The sequence below is a fragment of the Phyllobates terribilis genome, unplaced genomic scaffold, assembly GCF_046119375.1.
Source record: "Phyllobates terribilis strain yellow unplaced genomic scaffold, ASM4611937v1 Scaffold_4__5_contigs__length_816908805, whole genome shotgun sequence".
Lineage (NCBI taxonomy): Eukaryota > Metazoa > Chordata > Amphibia > Anura > Dendrobatidae > Phyllobates > Phyllobates terribilis.
This window is the reverse complement of record NW_027362764.1, coordinates 752111787-752131880: the sequence shown is the minus strand read 5'-3', so window position 1 is coordinate 752131880 and position 20094 is coordinate 752111787. Positions and strand designations below refer to the sequence as shown.

Genomic DNA, 20094 nt, shown 5'->3' with positions numbered 1-20094 from the left:
TACTCATGTGTTCCATTGTGAAATCTACTTCTAAGAGTTTGAAGCGCAAGTTCTTCTCCCAGACGTTTTATGTGAGGGTGACATCTGAAGCGGTCTTATGGATTTTAATTTTTCTGTGATAGTCTATGGAATGTCATGTTAGTTAAAAAGACTTCTCCACCTTCCGTGTGTAGGGAACCATTTTGGGCTGCACGTCATGGTAACCTTAAAAGAGACCTGGCACCAGGTTAAAATGTGTAAATCTTTGCTCTTGTTTTATTCCCACTGTTCCCCGAGTATGCAGTTGTTTATTTTATTTTATTATTTTACAATCCGCCATACTGTTTTAGAGATATGGGTCTTTTAACTTAGTGATTGTTTATAGTCTGTACCTAGGGGGCAGGGCTCAGAAGGATCTTTGGGGGCGAGTCTTTAAACTGCTCTGCATAATTACCCAGTGAGACCCACCTCCTTGGAAAAGACAATACAAATTAGCACTAAATAAAAAAAGCCCATATCTCAGGAACCGCATGACAGATTTACAAAAAACAAAAAGCAGAATACTCAGGGGAACAGCGGGTAAAAAATAAGATCAAAATTAGCCACTTCTGACCTGGTGATAGGTGTTCTTTAAGGAAGTAAATGACACTACTACCATCTTTCCTAGTTTGCAAAGTAGCAAATCAACAGTAAAGCTGGGGGGGGGGGTGCACTGTGTTACTGTAAAATGAGGCTGATTTGTTATTCAGGAGCCTGGAACAGCTGGATTACAATCCATGCAGGATGGGGATACTGGTTGTCAGGATCTAGGAGCAGATATAAGTATACCGTGCTTGTAAATGGGGTTTAACTATCGTCCTCGCTGAGAGCAAAAAAATCCTCCTGTTGTTAATAATGCAGGCGCTCGTCAATAATTCATCTCCTAATTCATTCATTTTCAAATCATTTTTTTGCAGAGAATTAATTTTTTGCCTCTTTATTCTTTATCTTGTTTTAATTGCAGCGATCAAGCCGCCGACAGCGGGAAGGGTGAGAAAAAATGTTACTTAGTCACCAGGAGTTTGTTTTTGCTTGACATCAACCAGAAATCCCATCACCACATTAATAGCAGCGTGACAAGGAATAGTGAAGCTTTACTACGCTGTAGAGAAGGGAGCAAAGAGAAAGGAGAAGTTTTTAAAAACTTTAAGGGGTAATTTAACCCCTTCATACACTGTGCTATGCTATAAATGTACCACTCTAGCAGTGAGTGGTCTTCCTTCTCTCTGTGCCAGCGTTTCCTGCACTTAGTAGGCTTCGGGTGGCGCTCATTGTGTGTCACTTTTGGGCATGGTTTTGCTAAGCCTATTCCTTTTGTGGTTCTTTTTAAGAGACTGTCCTGGAAAAATTGACACTATTTGTAAATATCTACATTACACTAAAGCACCATCCAACCTAGTGTAGGACCGACCCCCGTGTTTGTTCATTAAGGGCTCATTCAGACATCCGTTTTTCACATATGCCTTCTATCCTTATTTTTTTACGGATTCCACTCGTACCCAGGATAGTCAATGGGGTTGTCCACATTTCTGATTTTTTTTTGAGGACCATACAAAATCGAAGAGCCTTGTCCAATATTAATCCAAGTGTCGGATGAAAAAAATCGGCAAAGCAAGTCTATGGGTAATGGTCATCGGTGTGCTGTCCGTTTTTTACAGACTGCTAGATAGAAGAAGGTTGAGAAACTTTTTTTTTTTTTTTCCATCCGAGAAAAAAACTCAGACCAAACCAGGATGAAAAACTGATGAAAATCTAAGCAAAATAATTTATGACACTAGGACCTTTTTCTCGTACGTGAAAAAAAAACAGACTTCTGAATGAGCCATAAAATGTAGTAATTTCCCTACCACATAATTATTTGATCAGTTAAAGTAGTTCAATCTGTGTCACAATATACAATTTATGATCAAATTTATGACCAAAAAAAGAATGATTGAGCTCAGGTTCTTTACCGTCCCATATTACAAACCGGTGCGTAAAATCAAGCACACAGTCATGTAATCTCCATAGATGGTAGATGGTGGTACTATGGGCAGCACTAAAAGGCCGGGTGAGTTTACGCATGGCAGAGTCATAGGATGCTAGGATTGCTACAGGTAAATTATTGATTTTCTAGATTGGACCCGGTCATCTATAAATGCTATTATTGGAAAATGGAAGTGACTACAACAAGAAGTGTTGTCTCACAGAGGTGGCCACTGGGTATGGAAACATGTGGCACTTCCAACATGGCCATGGCCAAGTGCACAAAATTGAGGTCCACAAAGACGTGGTGAGATGGGTTTGATCTGGGGGTAATCGAATGGCAGCATAGAGCCCTGACCTCAACCACGTGGAAAACCTTTGGGATGAATTGAAAACTGACTTTGAGATGGATCTTCTCATCCAACATTAGGGTCTGACCTCACAATTGATCTTCTGGAAAAAATTCTCAAACATATCTCTAAAATCTTGTAGAGAGTCTTCCCAAAAGATTGGAAGCTGAGGGGCCGAGAAGAAGAGTGGAAGCTGTTATAGCCAAAAATATGGCCCTACTCCAATTTACCGCTCATGGTTTTGGAATGAGATGTACAATAAAAGGAGTGGCACAGTTCCATGCGCATGGTAGAGACAATGCCTGGTACTGAATCTCAATCCAGTATACTTAAATGGGACTGAACTGCAGAGAGCTGCAGTACCAGGTACAGCCAATGTGTGGAGCTGTGCCTATTAAACAGGAACAGGCACAGGAACAGCCATCAAGCATTGCAGGAACTGTAGGATTAGGAGCAGGTAATGATGAGCAATAGGTCAGGAGTAGAGATGAGGAGAGCGATTCTCAGGGACTCCGGTCCGGTGGCCAGGTCAGTGTGGTACCTAGCAGTTGAACGGGAGGCCTACAAAACTCTGAGCTTTCGGCAAACCGGGCGCAACATTTGCAACATTTGATCTGGCGAGACGTCATCTGCGCGTAATGTAAGGTAAGAGATTTGATGGCCTCCTATCTAGCTGCCAGGTACCACTGACCTAGCTGCCGGATCGGAGTCCCAATAATTGATCTGCTCATCTGTAGTCAGGAGGTTCAACTTTATGGGGTTGTCTATGAGAACAAGTTATCAACTATCCACAGGAGAGGTGATAACTTTCTGATTGGAGGAGTTTCCCACTGATCGGGAGAACAAGGAATTTTTATTTTCTACGCGGAACTTCTCTTCTCACATTACAAAATGGATCTGAAGGTAGGATGCCCAATGGGCGATCTGTTCATTCTCTATGGGGCTGCTGGAAAAAAAGTCAAATCAGCAGCCCCCATAGGTAAGGTATGGAGCGGTGGTCGGGCATGTGCACTGCGCTCTGTTCTGCTGATCAGTGTGAGTCCCACCTGTCAGATCGCCATCCATCAGCAGATAATCACCTCTCCTGTGGATAAATGTTGACTTATGTTCAATGGACAGCCTCGTTAAACTATAGCCGTTGTTTTAATTGTTTTCTGTTCCTCCACCAACATGGCGCCTGGGACCAGCTCTCCTCATTACCATCAGCTCAGAGTCAAAACTACAAATATATCGGACGATCGCCAGTATTTTTACAGGACACTTACCCCAACATATTGGACATTTTAAAGAGATGATGGATCAAAATAAATTTTGCACATAATATGGCATAATAACTTATGGGCGTCCCTTCTGTCATCTGATAGGTAGGAATGCTAGGAGTCAACTCATAATGATAAAATGCTGGTTGGCTTAAGTAAACCAATATCACTTTCCAGAGAGGCAGCAGACAGCTGGCCAGCTCTGCTCTTCTGTAGTTGGTTCATGAGGGACAATCCATTACAGACAGTAATATAAGACAATGAATTTCCTCCAAGATTTCATTTCATTTTACAAAGTTCAAGGTTGATTATTTCTTTCTCTGGCTTAGAGAAATCACCCATCTATTAAAGGGGTTCTCCATGACTTTATTTTTTATTTTAGAAATATGCCCATGGTGGTCTGAAATTAAAAAACAAAACCATAAACTCACCCGACTGACACCCGCTGTCCCTCAGGACTGCTGCCGATGACCAATGTTAGACTCTTCACATTCCTCGTCTGGTGGGGGACAACATGTGACTTCAGTGGCCACAGCGGAGGCTGCAGGAGTCAGAAGCCATTAAGATAGTTAGATAGATAGATAGATAGATAATAGATAGATAATAGATAGATGATAGATAATAGATAGATAATAGATAGATGATAGATAGATGGATAGATAGATAGATGATAGATAGATAATAGATAGATAATAGATAGATAGATAGATAGATAGATAGATAATAGATAGATAGATAATATATATATATATAACGGATAGATAATAGATAGATGATAGATGATAGATAGATGATAGATGATAGATAGATAGATAGATAGATAGATAGATAGATAATAGATAAAATCTGATCTTATAATTTCTCTATCACATCATGTTTTTGCACTATAGGTATATAGCCCATTTTCATGAATTCCATGAAAAATATAAGTAGTTTATGAAAAGTGCCGGTTTGTACGGTTCACTAAGGTAAATTTAGTTTTCATTTTGTCTCCCAATAAATGTGAGAATATCTTTGTTTTCTTTGAACATGCATAGTTCCCATTTGCTATGATAAGAAAGTAAAACAACAGTTTTCAACGTACACAACAGTCGTGTGCAGGTACTGTTTTATTTATTGAAATTTTCAATGAATTTTGATATTTATTGCTTTTATCCTGCTGGTTTTCTGTTTTTTGTTTGTGAATCAATACCTAAGGTGTGTGGGGGGGGGGGCGGGAGACAGAAATTCAATGGCCTCTACATCTCGCAGAAGACAGTGCTCAAATGATCCAAATAATTTGTTGTTACATCTGTGGAAACTTTACTGTGAAGACTCAGAGGCGCAACATTACTGACTTTGTTAAGAGGGTGTATTTTGCGTACTTCAAAGTAAAACTTGGAGACCAAGACAAGCATTGGGCTCCTCACAAAGTGTACAAAACCTGTATTGAGAGCTTGAGATCATGGTCTCGAGGAAAGAATGCTAAACTTCAGTTTGGAGTTCCTATGGTTTGGAGAGAACCAAGCAATCATTTAGAAGACTGCTATTTCTGCCTTGTCGATGTAAAAGGTTTCAATAAGAAAAACAAGCAATATTTGCAATACCCGAGTATCCCTTCAGCTATTCGACCAGTTGCCCATAGTGAAGACATACCTGTTCCAACATTTACTGCGCTTCCAGAAAACGTTGACACAGATCTCTCCTGACATTGTTATACTGATGAAGAAGACAGTCCTGATATTTTTCAGCCATGTGATGAAGATTGTGACAAACCAATTCTGTTTACTCAGTCTGCTTTGAATGATCTGGTTAGAGATCTTTATCTACCAAAAGAGTCTGCTGAACTATTGGCTTCAAGACTACAAGAGAATCGAATGTTGAAACCCGGTACAAGTGTCTCATTTTATGGTAACAGGGAAGCAGAACTGCGGAAGTACTTCCATTCTGATGGCCAGCTGGTCTATTGTACTGATGTTGAAGGGCTACTTCTCTTTATGGGACTTCCAGCATATGATTCAAGGGATTGGAGGCTTTTTATTGATAGTTCCAAAAGAAGTTTAAAATGTGTTCTGTTACACAACGGAAATAAGTATGGCTCTGTACCAATAGGTCATTCTGTAAAACTTAAAGAAGAATATAAAAACATCAAGATTGTTCTAGAGAGGTTACAATATAATGTTCGTGGGTGGTTAATTTGTGTTGATTTGAAAATGGTTAACTTTCTTTTGGGTCTGCAAGGAGGGTACACAAAACACCCTTGTTTTCTGTGCTACTGGGACAGTAGAGCTACAGCAGAGTATTGGGTGAAAACTGAATGGCCTCAGCGACAGAGTTTGGCATCTGGCGATAAGAATGTCATCCATGATCCTCTAGTGGATAGGAAGAACATTGTCTTTCCTCCCTTGCACATAAAACTTGGATTTATGAAGCAGTTCGTCAAAGCTCTCAATCACAGTGGAGAATGCTTTAACTATATATGTTCAACTTTTCCTGGTCTTAGTGAAGAGAAGAAAAAGGCTGGAATATTTCATGGACCCATAGGCGGATTATAATGAGGGCAATCCGGGCTACCGCCCGGGGCCCGAGGCCCCAGGGGGCCCATGAATTGCTCCCATTATAATGCGCATTTTTTTGGTCACAGGCACAGCCGCGCTGGCCGAAGGTCATGATCACCGCTGCGGGCCCGCAGCTGTAGGCGATTTGCATCATGCGGTGTCGCCCCGCCCTGCCAGTGCCACATGCCGCTCCCATCTGGCCGCCGCAGGCCCGCAGTTGTCTATTCACTAGCACGGGCGTGCAGTTTAAATGCTGTTGGGACCGCCCCGCTTGACGTCATGTGGCAGGGCGGTCCCAACATCATTTAAATTTCCCACCGGTGCGGCTGCAATTACAGAGCAGCCTGATGCAGCCAGCGTGCACTGTCTGTGAGTGGCTGGCTGGCTGCTGTTGGGACCGCCCTGCCTGATGTCATGTCGCAGGGCGGTCCCAACATCATTTAAATTTCCCACCGGTGCGGCTGCAATTACAGAGCAGCCTGATGCAGCCAGTGTGCACTGTCTGTGAGTGGCTGGCTGGCTGCTGTTGGGACCGCCCCGCTTGACGTCATGTCGCAGGGCGGTCCCAACATCATTTAAATTTCCCACCGGTGCGGCTGCAATTACAGAGCAGCCTGATGCAGCCACCATGCACTGTCTGTGAGTGGCTGGCTGGCTGCTGTTGGGACCGCCCTGCATGACGTCATGTGGCAGGGCGGTCCCAACATCATTTAAATTTCCCGCCGGTGCGGCTGCAATTACAGAGCAGCCTGATGCAGCCAGCGTGCACTGTCTGTGAGTGGCTGGCTGGCTGCTGTTGGGACCGCCCCGCTTGACGTCACGTGGCAGGGCGGTCCCAACATCATTTAAATTTCCCGCCAGCGCTAGTGCACATACAGGGCTGCGCGATGCAGCCAGCGTGTCTGTGAGTGGCTGCTTTGAACTTTGGGACCGCCCTGCCACATGACATCAAGCAGGGCGGTACCAAAGTTCAAAGCAGCCACTCACAGACACGCTGCATCACGCAGCCGCTCCCATCAGGCCAGCTGCAGATCCACCGGGGCGGGCTGTTTGAATGATGCTGGGACCGCCCTGCCACATGACGTCAGGCAGGGCCCAGCATACACAGGGGCGTGGGTCTATTTAAAAGTTAATGAAATGGCTGACATGAGCCAGTGTCATTCTGCCCTGCTGCAGCATCTGCTGAAGAGGAGCCGCCACCCACGCACCCACAGTTTGTCTGCAGCCTGCCTAGTCTCCTGCTGAGCCCTGCTGCTTCAGTCTCAAAGTGTGTATTCTATCAAAAAAGTATGTTTTTGTATATCAATGAATAATGGATGGTCCCCTGCAGTGTTATACAGAGTGCTTGCTGGCGGTCTTCTAGCGTTCCTGCCACTTGCCACAGACAAACATTAGCTTATATCATCGTCTGTCTCAGACAGTGTCTGTGGACCGTGGCAGTGGAACGGGGTGGGCAGCCAGCAGCACTTTGTATGAAAGGGCAGAGGATCATTGTCATTTTTAAAATTTGTACATAATGTTGGGGATGGGAGAGGAGTGGACTGAACTTCATAAAGACAAATGCCCCTGCACACGATGTACCCCCCTCCCCCCCATCATGTTAGAAATTTTGCTTGCATCATGTATTTCATTATTTGTATAAATATAAAAGCAAAATTTCCAAGGTGGAGGGGTACATAGTGTGCAGGGGCATTTGCCCCATGTAGTTTCAGTTCACTCCCATCCCCCACATTTTTTACACAATGAAAGGCTCCTTGCCCTTAGATACAGAGTGCCACTGCAAATTCTGCTTGTATATGCCCATGATCAGGATTCAGGAATGGTAGCGTTTTGGATGCAGCGTATTTTCGCTGCATTGTAATTACAGCACTTGTGTTTAGTGACATGCAGAGTTACCTCATCTAATGACATGCTATTGGTCATACACTGAAGACACTGGTCTTTGCTACAGAAATTCACATGCAGCCATGCTCCATCTTGTAAACCCGCACCACGGGTGAGATTACATGTCATTAGGCTGGTTTCACACATCCGACTATTTCCGGTACTGGAGATATCCGTGCCCGAGTGTGTCACACATGTGCCGCCCGTGTGCTGCATCAGGATCACACAGACCAGCGCCTGGGAATCAGTGTACAGTTAGCACTTTTCCCAAGTGTCGGTTGCTGAACATTGCCCTCATTACGGTTCCCTGCCGGCTCTGTGATCAGCAAGAGCAGGGACAATGATGAGGGTAGAAGTGCCTGTCCCTATGTAAAAATAAGATTAAAATAATAAAATCCATATACTCACCTTTCCTAAGTGTCCCATGCTGTAATCCACTGATGCAGCTGGGGAAAATGAGCCGCTCCACAGCTGCGCTCAGGAGCGATGTCCTGTCACTCACTGAGCACAGCTACAGAGCGGCTCACTCTCCCCAGCTCCTCTGCAGCAGCGGTCGCATGGATTACAGCGCGGGACACCTAGGAGAGGTGAGTATAAGAATTTTATTATTTTAATCTTAAATTTTGCAGGTGGATCATGCGGAAGCAGACAGACACTACTACTCTCGTAGTACATGGACATAATAGGTTCTCTTCACATGCCACTGTCATTCTGCGGTTGGGCTTCACAGGTAATAGTGATTTTTCCTATATGTAGCAATGCAAAAGTACTGTTGAATATAGACAAGTAATCGAACGTTCAGTTTCAAGTTCCCTAAGGGGACTAACAAAGTAAATGAAATGTTAAAAATCCACAGCCATTTTCTCACATTAAGAGAAGTAGACGTTCTGAGAAAAGTCATGACAATCTGGTCAGAGCTGACTCGCATTATGTTTTTCAGGGTTTGTCTACAGGAACTTCTCTCATGCTTTGATCAATGGAACACGTGTCAGGACCAAGAAGCTGTTGGAGAAAGAAAAAACGGAGACCCAGTGACTCCACTTTCTAGTAAGTATTTCTCAAGTACACTCGCATACGACAAACACACATTCTTATCAATTTCACTGGGGGTTATTTACTGTGGAAAAAGAAGGCTTAGGGGTGATCTTATTACTATGTACAAGTATATGAGGGGACAGTACAAAGACCTTTCTACTGATCTTTTTACTCTGAGGCCAGAGACGGGGACAAGGGGGCATCTTCTACGTCTGGAGGAAAGAAGGTTTAATCATAATCACAGACGCGGATTCTTTACTGTAAGAGCAGTGAGACTATGGAACTCTCTGCCGCATGATGTGTAATGAGGGATTCACTACTAACATTTAAGAAGGGCCTGGATGCCTTTCTTGAAAAGTATAATATTACAGGTTATAAATACTAGATTCCTTGATAGGGCGTTGATCCAGGGAACTAGTCTGATTGTCGTATGGAGTCGGAAAGGAATTTTTTTCTCCAATGTGGAGCTTAGTGTTTGCCACATGGATTTTTTTTGCCTTCCTCTGGATCAACATGTTCGGCTATGGGTTGAACTAGATGGACGTTAAAAACTATGTTACTATGTTACTATGTAGGTGTAAGCAGATGTTAAGAAAAAATTTTTTTTTTTGCCTCATTTCTTTTAGGTTTTGAAAATTCAAGCACAGCACATACCATCGTGTGTTTGTTCTTCAAAGTACCAGCCAAACTGTAAGTTACTCACAAAACACACACACAGACTGACACAGCAGCCATTTTTAGTTTTTATAATTATTCTTCTACTTTATCGTCCTATGCCCGTAGATGCATTCTTCACTAAAATCGGGTGCTCAGAAAAGAAAAGAGCAGCGACAGAGAACTCAACAAATAAATGAAGAGATTTGTAAAATTCCTAAGTTACAGACTTTCTTTAGAAGAAAATCTACAGAATCTGATGGGCCAAGTGAAAGTGATGTCAATAACAACAGCAAATGTCCATCTCCATCTCACTGTTCTGAGCACACGGATCCTTTAATTGTAGCGCCCCAAACACCTGACGCAGAAGCAGAAAATGTCATCGACAAAATGGAATGTGCTCAGGAAGGGGTGGAAGCTGTTTCAGAGTTTCCATCAGATATTGGGCTGTGGGGTGAACAAATTTCAAAAGAAATGCAAGAATATTGTATTTCAAAAGGAGCTCTTTTTTCCAAAACTCTGAGGCAGACTTCCACAACTCCGCTGTGCTTACAACTGCTAACTATCATAAGTACTGTAACAAAAAAGTGTTCACACATGTAAACCCAAAAACAAATGAAATGTCATCAAGAAATTGGTTATGCTATTCACCATCTCAAGGCAAATTGTACTGTTTTCCATGTAAACTGCTTTCTAGCAGGCGTGGTGTATTTACGTATGGTTTCAATGACTGGAAACATGCTGAGGACAGGCTAGCTACTCATGAATATAGTGAGCACCACAAGCAATCTGTGCTATCAGTAGTGAGCAGACAACAGACATCCTGTCGGCTGGACAGTCAGATGGTCTTGCAAATGGAAAGTGAGAAACTATATTGGCGCAAAGTTTTAAAAAGATCCCTTTCAGTTATAATGCTCCTTGCTGAAAGAGGGCTTCCTTTTAGGGGAAAAGATGAAATAATTGGCTCTTCTCATAATGGGAATTATCTTGGGTTCATGGAAGTAATGGCGAATGTGGACGAATTTCTAGAGGAACACATAAAACAACATGCAAATAAAGGCAGGGGGCATACATCATATTTGTCTTCTACCGTGTGTGAAGAGCTGGTACAGATTTTAGGAACCAATGTCCTCTCACTTATTGTGCAAGAATTAAAGAAAGCAAAATTTTACTCGCTCTCTGTGGATTCTACACCAGATGTTTCCAACTGTGACCAACTTACATTTATTGTCCGTTATGCTTTGCCCACTGGACCCGTTGAAAGATTTTTACAATTCATTCCTGTTATTGGTCACACTGGCAAACAATTTGCAGAATTGATTGTTGATATGCTTTCTAAAAACGGTATTAATATTCAAGATTGTCGTGGTCAGTCTTATGATAATGCTGCCAATATGAGTGGGAAGTACAATGGGGTCCAAGCACATGTTAGAAATGTATGCCCTTATGCCACATACATTCCCTGTGCGGCCCATTCCCTTAACCTGGTAGGGAAAAATAGTGCTGAAAGTATTCCAGAGATATACAGATTTTTCAACACTTTGGAACAACTTTATGTATTTTTTTCATCATCTACTGGTAGATGGAGGGTGCTTGTAGAAAAACTAAAACCTCTTGGGTTACCAGTTGTAAAACAGCTTTCTACCACAAGGTGGTCAGCAAGATATGAAGCAGTTTTAGCTTTGTACAAGGGATATGAGCCAATATGTAATCTTTTAGACTGCATGGCTACAGACCCTGACTTCAGTTCATGTAAAAATGAGGCTGAGGCTTTGGGTGAGAAATTCAGTGAACTTGATTCTACCTTCATTCTTGTAGTGTGGCATGCGATGTTGGATCGATTTCATAAAACCAATCTGTCGCTTCAAGAGGCAGGTTTACATTTAAATACAGTTGTAGCTTTACTTCAGTCTTTGTTAGACTTTGTCAGTAGTCTGAGGGAAGTATTTGATGCATATGAAAGTGAAGCTGTCAAGCTTTGTGGCCATAATATGTATAATTCTTCTGTACGTCGAATTTGGAAAAGAAATCGCCGCTTTGATGATGGTAACTCCGAAGCAACTCTTTTATCACCAAGGGATAAATTCAAAGCTGAAGTTTTTCTAAGTCTGGTAGATAACCTAATGAGTGGCCTGAGTCAACGTCTTGGAGCATATACAGATGTTTGCTCCAAATTTGGCTTTTTAGCAAATTTGTCCAAACTTTCTCCATTGGAGATAAAAAAAAAGCTGGAAGCAATCTTGTTTGCTTATATCCAGAAGACCTAATGCCAGGTGTAACTGAAACAGAGTTGGTTCAGTTCTCCAAATTTTTATCCACCTCCTTTATAAGAGAGAAGACCATAAAAAATGACTTGACAGAACTGAATTTGTTTCTATTTCTACATGAGCATAACCTTACTCAGACATTTTGTAACACTGAAATTATACTTAGAATATATTTGAGTATGATGGTATCAAACTGTGCTGGCGAAAGGTCTTTTTTCCAAATTGAAAAGGATAAAAAACGAACTAAGGAGTAAAATGGGCCAAGAACGGTTAAATCACCTGTCTCTTTTAAGTATTGAATGCAAACTTCTGAAAACCCTGGACCTATCCCAAATAATTGATGAATACAGCGCCAAGAAATGTAGGAAAAAAAAATGTTAATTTAGTAGTCATGTCTATTCATTTCCAATAAATTTCTATTTTAAAGGTAACTTGTCTGCTTCTCCAGGATCTCCAATCTGTAACCACATATTTCTTGATTCCTTTATACCCTTCTTACAAGGCTTTTTTGGGCTTATTAATTGCTACCTATGCAGAAGATCAATTTTATAACAGGGCTTGCAATTTGCTAAGTACTGGGGGACTAGTTGTGAGGGCGTTATTTTCCCCAGACTAATTGTTCCACTAATCATGGTATACCCCTGTGGGAATGAGTGACATTATTTGCAAAGCATTGTTACCACTGGCTCTATGCAAATCTTTGCCTCCTTGACATTGCGCAATAAAGCAGACGTATGTGTGCACCCTAACTTTATCGGCACACTGTGTATTAACTACAGGCAATTATGACACAGGACACAGCCAGCCTTTACAGACAGTTCTCTGCAAATTCCGCAGCTGGCTGTGTCCTGCGTCCATGCTGCATACCCGGCCATGCACATTGCTCTGATGAAGCCACGGTGCACACCTGGCTTACTGTGCATGATCAGGGATGCTGAAATTTACAAAGAGCTGTTGGTGACCCTGCTCTTGCAAATGTCACTCAATCCTGCAGGACATGATAACATGATTAGTGGAACAATTAGTCTAAGGAAAACAATGCCCACTAGTTATATTGTAAGCCCAGTTACAAAACTGATTTATTGGGTATGCAGTAACAAATAAAAGATATAAAGATGTCATTGGATTTAGGTTTCAAGGACCTGCATGCCTATATATGTGGTTTGGGCCAGGTTCATCTTATTAAACGATTCCCTTTTTAAAGAGGAAATAGTTGCTTCACATTCAAGTGCCTGAAGATATGAATAAAACATTGCTTTTTTTTATTTATCATCTCCGTTGCAGAGATATTAACTTGTAAACTTTATGGCAATTTCCCCTTCAACTAAGGGGGCATTTACTTTTTCCCCTACATGATGTTATCCAATAATATGCCGGAGGTGTCAGGCAGAGGATAAAGCGCAGAATCGCAGAGGATATGAGAGCTGGCTTTCTCTGTATATAATACTCATGTCTAACTAGTTAAAAAAAAAAAACCTCACTTCTATTGATTGCTATGCAGTGGTGTATGATTCTATATTCTGCTCTGCATCCGTCCCAGGCTTTGGTGAATAACTTTCAGGCACCTGGGCTAAATTCTGAGCGCTGTTTGTTACAAGTGCTGATCGCACACTACAGCTCTAGTCTCACAGCAGCAGGACAGTACTGAGATGAGAGCTGCAGTGTCCGATCAGCACGTGTCACATACAACGCTCAGCATTTACCGCAGGTATCAGGGCATTATTCCACACAGCCTGAGATAGATACAGAGCAGTATATGGAATCACACACCTTTTGCTCTCCTCCGCCTGCACAGTAATCATTGCTAGTGACAGTTTTGTGACCTGGTTAAAGCCCCACTCCAGGGTTTTGTTTTTTTTTTTAATTTCAGCACTGGAGTGGTGCAACTAAACTAGTGGTTCCTTAACCCTATTATACTTACTAGCCACTGTCTTCAGCTTTTCCCAGAGCAGCTTCAGTCCCACAGCCATGTATTGACTACAACTATGGACTGGCCTGAAGTAATGGTCAGAAGTTCTCAGTGTAAGTGTGGGAGCCTGTTGGAGGCCTTGTTCTGGATCTCATGGACTTAAATTGAGTTCTGACTTCCTGATAGGCCAGCAAATACTGGAGCAATCCGGCAGGTCACAAACTGCTGGAGAACGTCAGGAGACTCAAGGAATACAGATGAAGATGCCGGTTGGTAAGTATGAGACTAGGGGCAGGGAACTTAGATTAGTGGCTCTACTCCAGTGCCATAATACAAAAAAAAACCTGGAGTATTGCTTTAAACATGAGACTTGTATTACTCAGAAAAGGTGAGGTCTTGCCTTAATCTGTTTTTTTTTTTTTTTTTTTCCTTCATGCCTTCAGTTTGATTGGTCAACCTCATACAGGGGAAATGGGTGACACTTTTGGAGACAAATCTTTACTAACATCCCTTGGTTAAAGGTCAGATTAACCTATTAAATGTAACAAGTAACATACACAAATCTATCTGGTATGCTTGAGCTTAGGCTTAGTGAGAGGATACTTTGCTTCTACAGTTTATGGTTCTGACAGCTTTTGAAAAATATATATTTATTTATTGTTACACATTTGACACTTTATTGATATGACTGTTTCTATTGTAATGGAAGTGTTATATTGTTAATGTTTTCTACAGTATTCTATGTTTGTGTTGCACTATTGATATGAAAACCTTGTGAAAATTGGCAAGAGACTTGTTTACATATTAAAGTTGGTCTGTTCAATACTATGGGTTAAAGTTTTTTTTTTTTTTTAACTGAAGGTAAATTTTAGATTAATGGCTGTTTTTTTAGGTTAGTTTCACTCGGCAGCTACTTTTTTCAATACTAATGTTTCCGGTATATGGTGACCCCCGACCTGTCATGAGGGGGGGGGGGGGCCCACGCAGTCTCAACTGCCCGGGGCCCTGGCTAACCTTAATCCACCCCTGCATGGACCTCAAATAAGAACACTTATGAGAGACCCAAACTTTATCACATCAATGAATGAGACAGAAGAAAGAGCTTGGAATGCATTTTGTAATGTGGTGCAGAATTTTCTAGGGAATAAGAAAGCAGACAACTATGAAGGAAGAGCTACTAATGAGTCTGCAAAATCTTGGATGTAGAATGAGTATCAAGATTCACTATTCACACAGCCATTTGGACTTTTTTCCAGAGAACCTTGGGGATGTGAGCGAGGAACAAGGGGAGCGTTTTCATCAGGACATTAAAACAATGGAAGAACGGTATCAAGGCCGGTGAGACTCACATATGATGGCTGACTATTGCTGGAGCTTGATGAGAGACAACCCAGAAGCTGTACATCACAGATCAGCCAAAAAAAGAAAGTTCAAATAACTGCCATTTGCCATTCATCTGTGTGCCATATATATATGTGTTTTTATATTTTGCAGTTTAATGCTGTAAGTATATTTGATTTACTGTACACAGACTTTGTAATCTTTGTTATTCCTTGATTAAAAATATACAAAATGTAGTAACGAAAATCATGAGGTTTTTATCAAAAAACATTCGAAAGGAGTAATTTTCATCAAAAATGTAAAATGTCTCGAAATCCTGATGTAATAGCCAAAAACGGAGTTCGTATTCGTAATCAGCAGCCAAAATTGACTTAAAATATGTTTTAAAACCTTTTGCCAGAAAAATTGCGTTGACCTAATAGATAGATAGATAATAGATAGATAGATAATAGATGGATAGATAGATAGATAAATAATAGATAGATAATAGATAAATAATAGATAGATAATAGATAAATAATAGATAGATAGATAGATAGATAGATAAATAATAGATATATAATAGATAAATAATAGATAGCTAGATAATAGATAGATACTAGATAGATAATAGATAGATAGATAATAGATAAATAATAGATAGATAATAGATAGATAGATGATAGATAGATGATAGATAGATAATAGATAGATAATAGATAATAGATAGATAGATAGATAATAGATAGATAATAGATAGATAATAGATAATAGATAAATAATAGATAGATAGATAATAGATAGATAGATAATAGATAAATAATAGATAGATAATAGATAAATAATAGATAGATAGATAATAGATAGAAAGATAGATAGATAATAGATAGATAATAGATAGATAGATAATAGATAGATGATAGATAGATAGATAATAGATAGATAATAGATAGATGATAGATAGATAGATAATAGATAGATAGTAGATAGATAGATAATATATAGATAATAGATAGATAGATAGATGATAGATAGATAATAGATAGATAATAGATAAATAATAGATAGATGGATAATAGATAGATAATAGATAGATAGATAATAGATAGATAATAGATAGATAATAGATAAATAATAGATAATAGATAGATAATAGATAAATAATAGATAGATAGATAGATAATAGATAGATAATAGATAGATAATAGATATATAGATAGATGATAGATAGATAATAGATAGATAATAGATAGATAGATAGATAGATAATAGATAAATAATAGATAGATAGATAATAGATAGATAATAGATAGATAATAGATAGATGATAGATATATAATAAATAGATAGATGATAGATAGATAGATAGATAGATAATAGATAAATAATAGATAGATAGATAATAGATAGATAATAGATAGATAATAGATATATAGATAGATAATAGATAGATAATAGATAGATAATAGATAGAAAGATAGATAGATAATAGATAGATAATAGATAGATAGATAGATAATAGATAAATAATAGATAGATAGATAATAGATAGATAATAGATAGATAATAGATATATAGATAGATAATAGATAGATAATAGATAGATGATAGATATATAATAAATAGATAGATGGACAGATTACTAGAAGTTTTACTGTTTGCGCAAATAAAAGTTTTCCTTTTGTATAATCTATATATATAATCGTCTTATCCCGTCTGTCTGTCTGTCTTTCTGTCTGTCTGTCTGTCTTTCTGTCTGTCCTTGAAATCCCGCGTCGCTCATTGGTCCGGCAGCGGCCTATCAGCGCCGCGGGATTTCTGAAAAAAGATGGCGGCCATTAGCAGCTCATCTGGCGGACGGAGGTCAGCAGCGATGCAGTGGGGAGATGAGCGACGCTAGCAGCACAACTACCCCGACCGGCGCCGCTGACCTCCATGCGGCTAACGTCGGAAGATCAGGGGCTTGGCCCGCTGATTTCCCGACAGCAAGTGTGAACGGAGGACCGAGGAGCGGGATGCTTCTGCTGCGAGCAGCCGCTCATCTCCCGGCTTCTCGCAGCAGAAGGAGCCGCACAGGCAGCACCGCTCCCCGGTCCTCGCTAATACGGAGCCGCACAAGCTCCCAGGCCCACACTAATACGACGCTGATTGGTCGCGGTGGCCGGCCGCGACCAATCAGCGAGATGGGCGGCAAATTTAAACGCCGCTCTGCAGATTAGTAGCGGCCGGCCACCGCGACCAATCAGCGAGATGGGCGGCAAATTTAAACGCCGCTCTGCTGATTGGTCGCGGTGGCCGGCCGCAACCAATCAGCGAGATGGGTGGCACATTTAAACGCCCCTCTGCTGATTGGTCGCGGTGGCCGGTCACGACCAATCAGCGAGATGGGCGGCAAATCTAAACGCCGCTCTGCTGATTGGTTGCGGTGGCCGGCCGCGACCAATCAGTGAGATTGGCGCTAAATTTAAACACCGCTCTGCTGATTGGTCGCAGCCGCCGGCCGACCGCGACCAATCAGCGAGATTGGCGCCAAATGTAAACACCGCTGTGCTGATTGGCCGCGGCCGCCAGCCGCAACAATCAGCGAGATTGGCGCCAAACTTAAACAATGCTCTGCTGATTGGTCGCGGCCGCCGGCGACTGCTACCAATCAGCGATTTTGGCGCCAAATTTAAACACCGCTCTGCTCATTGGTCGATTTTATCGCCAAATTTAAACAAGCTCTCTGGTCCTCACTAACACAGTTCGCTGATTGGTCGCGACCGCCACCCGTGACCAATCACCGATATTGCCGCCAAATTTAAACAACGTTCTGCTGATTGCGCCCGGTCGGCCGCATATATATTCTAGAATACCCGATGCATTAGAATCGGGCCACCATCTAGTCTAATATATGTAATCGTCTTATCCCGTCTGTCTGTCTGTCCTTCTGTCCAGGAAATCCCGCGTCGCTGATTCGTCCGGCCGCGGCCAATCAGCGACGCGGTATTTCAGAAAAAGATGGTGGCCGTTAGCGGCTCTTCTGCCGCACGGAGGTCAGCTGCGATGCAGCCGGGAGATGACCGGCGCCAGCCGGTCATCTCCCGGCTGCTCGCAGAACTACCCCGACCTGCGGCGCTGCTGACCTCCATGCGGTTACCGCCGGGAGATCAGCGGCTAGGGCTGCTGATCTCCCGACGGCAAGTGTGAAGGGAGGACCGGGGAGCGGCACGTGGCAAATCAGCGATATTGGCGCCAAATTTAAACACCGCTTTGCTGATTGGTCGCAGCTGCGACCAATCAGCGATTTTGGCGCCAAATTTAAACACGCTCTCCGGCACTCACTAACACGGTTCGCTGATTGGTCGCGGCCGCCGGCTGCGACCAATCAGCGATATTGGCGCCAAACTTAAACACCGCTTTGCTGATTGGTCACCGGCCGCGACCAATCAGCGATTTTTGGCACCAAATTTAAACACCGCTCTGCTGATTTTGCCCAGTCGGCCGCATACATATTCTAGAATACCCGATGTGTTAGAATCGGGCCACCATCTAGTAGTTATATATTTGTGTTATGTCTGTTCCATCTTTCTGGATCCTTAGTTTCCTGTCTGTATTACGTCCCCGCCATTATCAGGATCTCTGCCCGCTGTCATTACATAGGAGCCTTCATTACTTACTCTACCAGTGGACTCGGCCATATCCTCACACACAGGTGTATACGGCTGGATACTCTGATACACTGATTTTAGCCTTGTCAATCAGTTCTAGTCATGCATCATCCACTAGGTGGCGCTGCACTATCCGCTTCTCCGGTAGTATCCGGCTTGTCAGTCTGTGATTCTCGCACCTGCGTTATGAAATAGTCCCGGCGTCACGCGCTCCCTTATGTAACGTCCATGTCTGGTGAACACTGACACTTTTCATGTCAAGACGAAGCCGGAGAAATCAATGCGTTTAATTGTGTGTCTGACCAGGTGTCTAAACAGTTAAAACAGGCTTTACAAGAAATGCAGGAAAGAGTCAGCAGAGGCAGAAACCATGACACAGCAGTGAGGAAGCTCAGCTTTTGTTGTGGGTATTTTTTGCTCCAATTTTTGGGAAAAAAATGCAATATGTGACTCAGCCTTTACTGGGGCGATCGCTGAAAGTCATCTTTTCTTTCACTGTAGCATTACGGGATGGAGTGTAAAGCAGGGTGGACATACTATTGGAGCAACATGGGACCAGAAAGGTAAGGGGGCTTCTTCTCCCTACAAAGCAGGGGCCCTCTTCTATCCACGTCCACCCTTCCTGTAATGTGTAACCAGCATTTTTAATGGCATCTTAGTTGGAAAAGTAGCTAAGCCCCGCCCCCAGGACTATCTGCAAAGTGCTCACATTGGTCAGACTTTACATAAATTCAGGACTGCCGTCGACTATGCTCTAGCACTTTGATTCCAAAATTAGTTCTGTTCCAAATACAAAGGTTGTCAAAAACCTAGGGCATTTTAAAAGGAGCTTAATCCTCAACTGGTGAGGTGGGGTTTGCCACACCCCAGACAATTTTTGTTCGGCTGCCATTCATTGAAAAATGCTGGTATGAGGATACGCGTCTTACTAGCTTCCATCCATTTGTGGGTGTCAAAAATTTGTTATACTCATGTGTAATCAATCGCCGATAAGAAAACGATTAAAACAAACGTGATCTTCTAAACACTGGGGTATAGGAAACCCCACATCACCAGTTGCGTGACAAAAACCCCACCTCACCAGTTGAGGGTTAAATATATGTAATTTGGGCTATAAATCATTTTTGCAAATAGGTTTCATTAAAATTTTTCCACCATTTGCCCTCTATAGCCCCTGCATTGCACTGTCTACTTTTGGCTGAAGAATGAGTTAACTGAGAATCCATCAGTGAGTTTAATCAGTCTG

General features: G+C 41.9%; 2 long non-coding RNA genes across 3 annotated transcripts in view; one reads left to right on the top strand and one right to left on the bottom strand.

The window, feature by feature from the left end:
• LOC141264521 (uncharacterized) overlaps positions 1 to 19098 on the bottom strand; it is a 96607-nt gene extending 77509 nt beyond the window's left edge. For both annotated transcript variants that reach the window (XR_012319987.1, XR_012319986.1), the window contains exons 1-2: positions 18858 to 19098; positions 4024 to 4133 (exon numbers count right to left, since the gene is read on the bottom strand). This is a non-coding gene — a long non-coding RNA (uncharacterized lncRNA). The remainder of the gene's footprint in view (positions 1 to 4023; positions 4134 to 18857) is intronic.
• Positions 8546 to 9738, top strand: LOC141264522 (uncharacterized). Its single transcript, XR_012319988.1, has 3 exons — positions 8546 to 8743; positions 8954 to 9060; positions 9675 to 9738. It is a non-coding gene; the product is annotated as an uncharacterized lncRNA (long non-coding RNA).
• Positions 19099 to 20094: the final 996 nt, after the last annotated feature.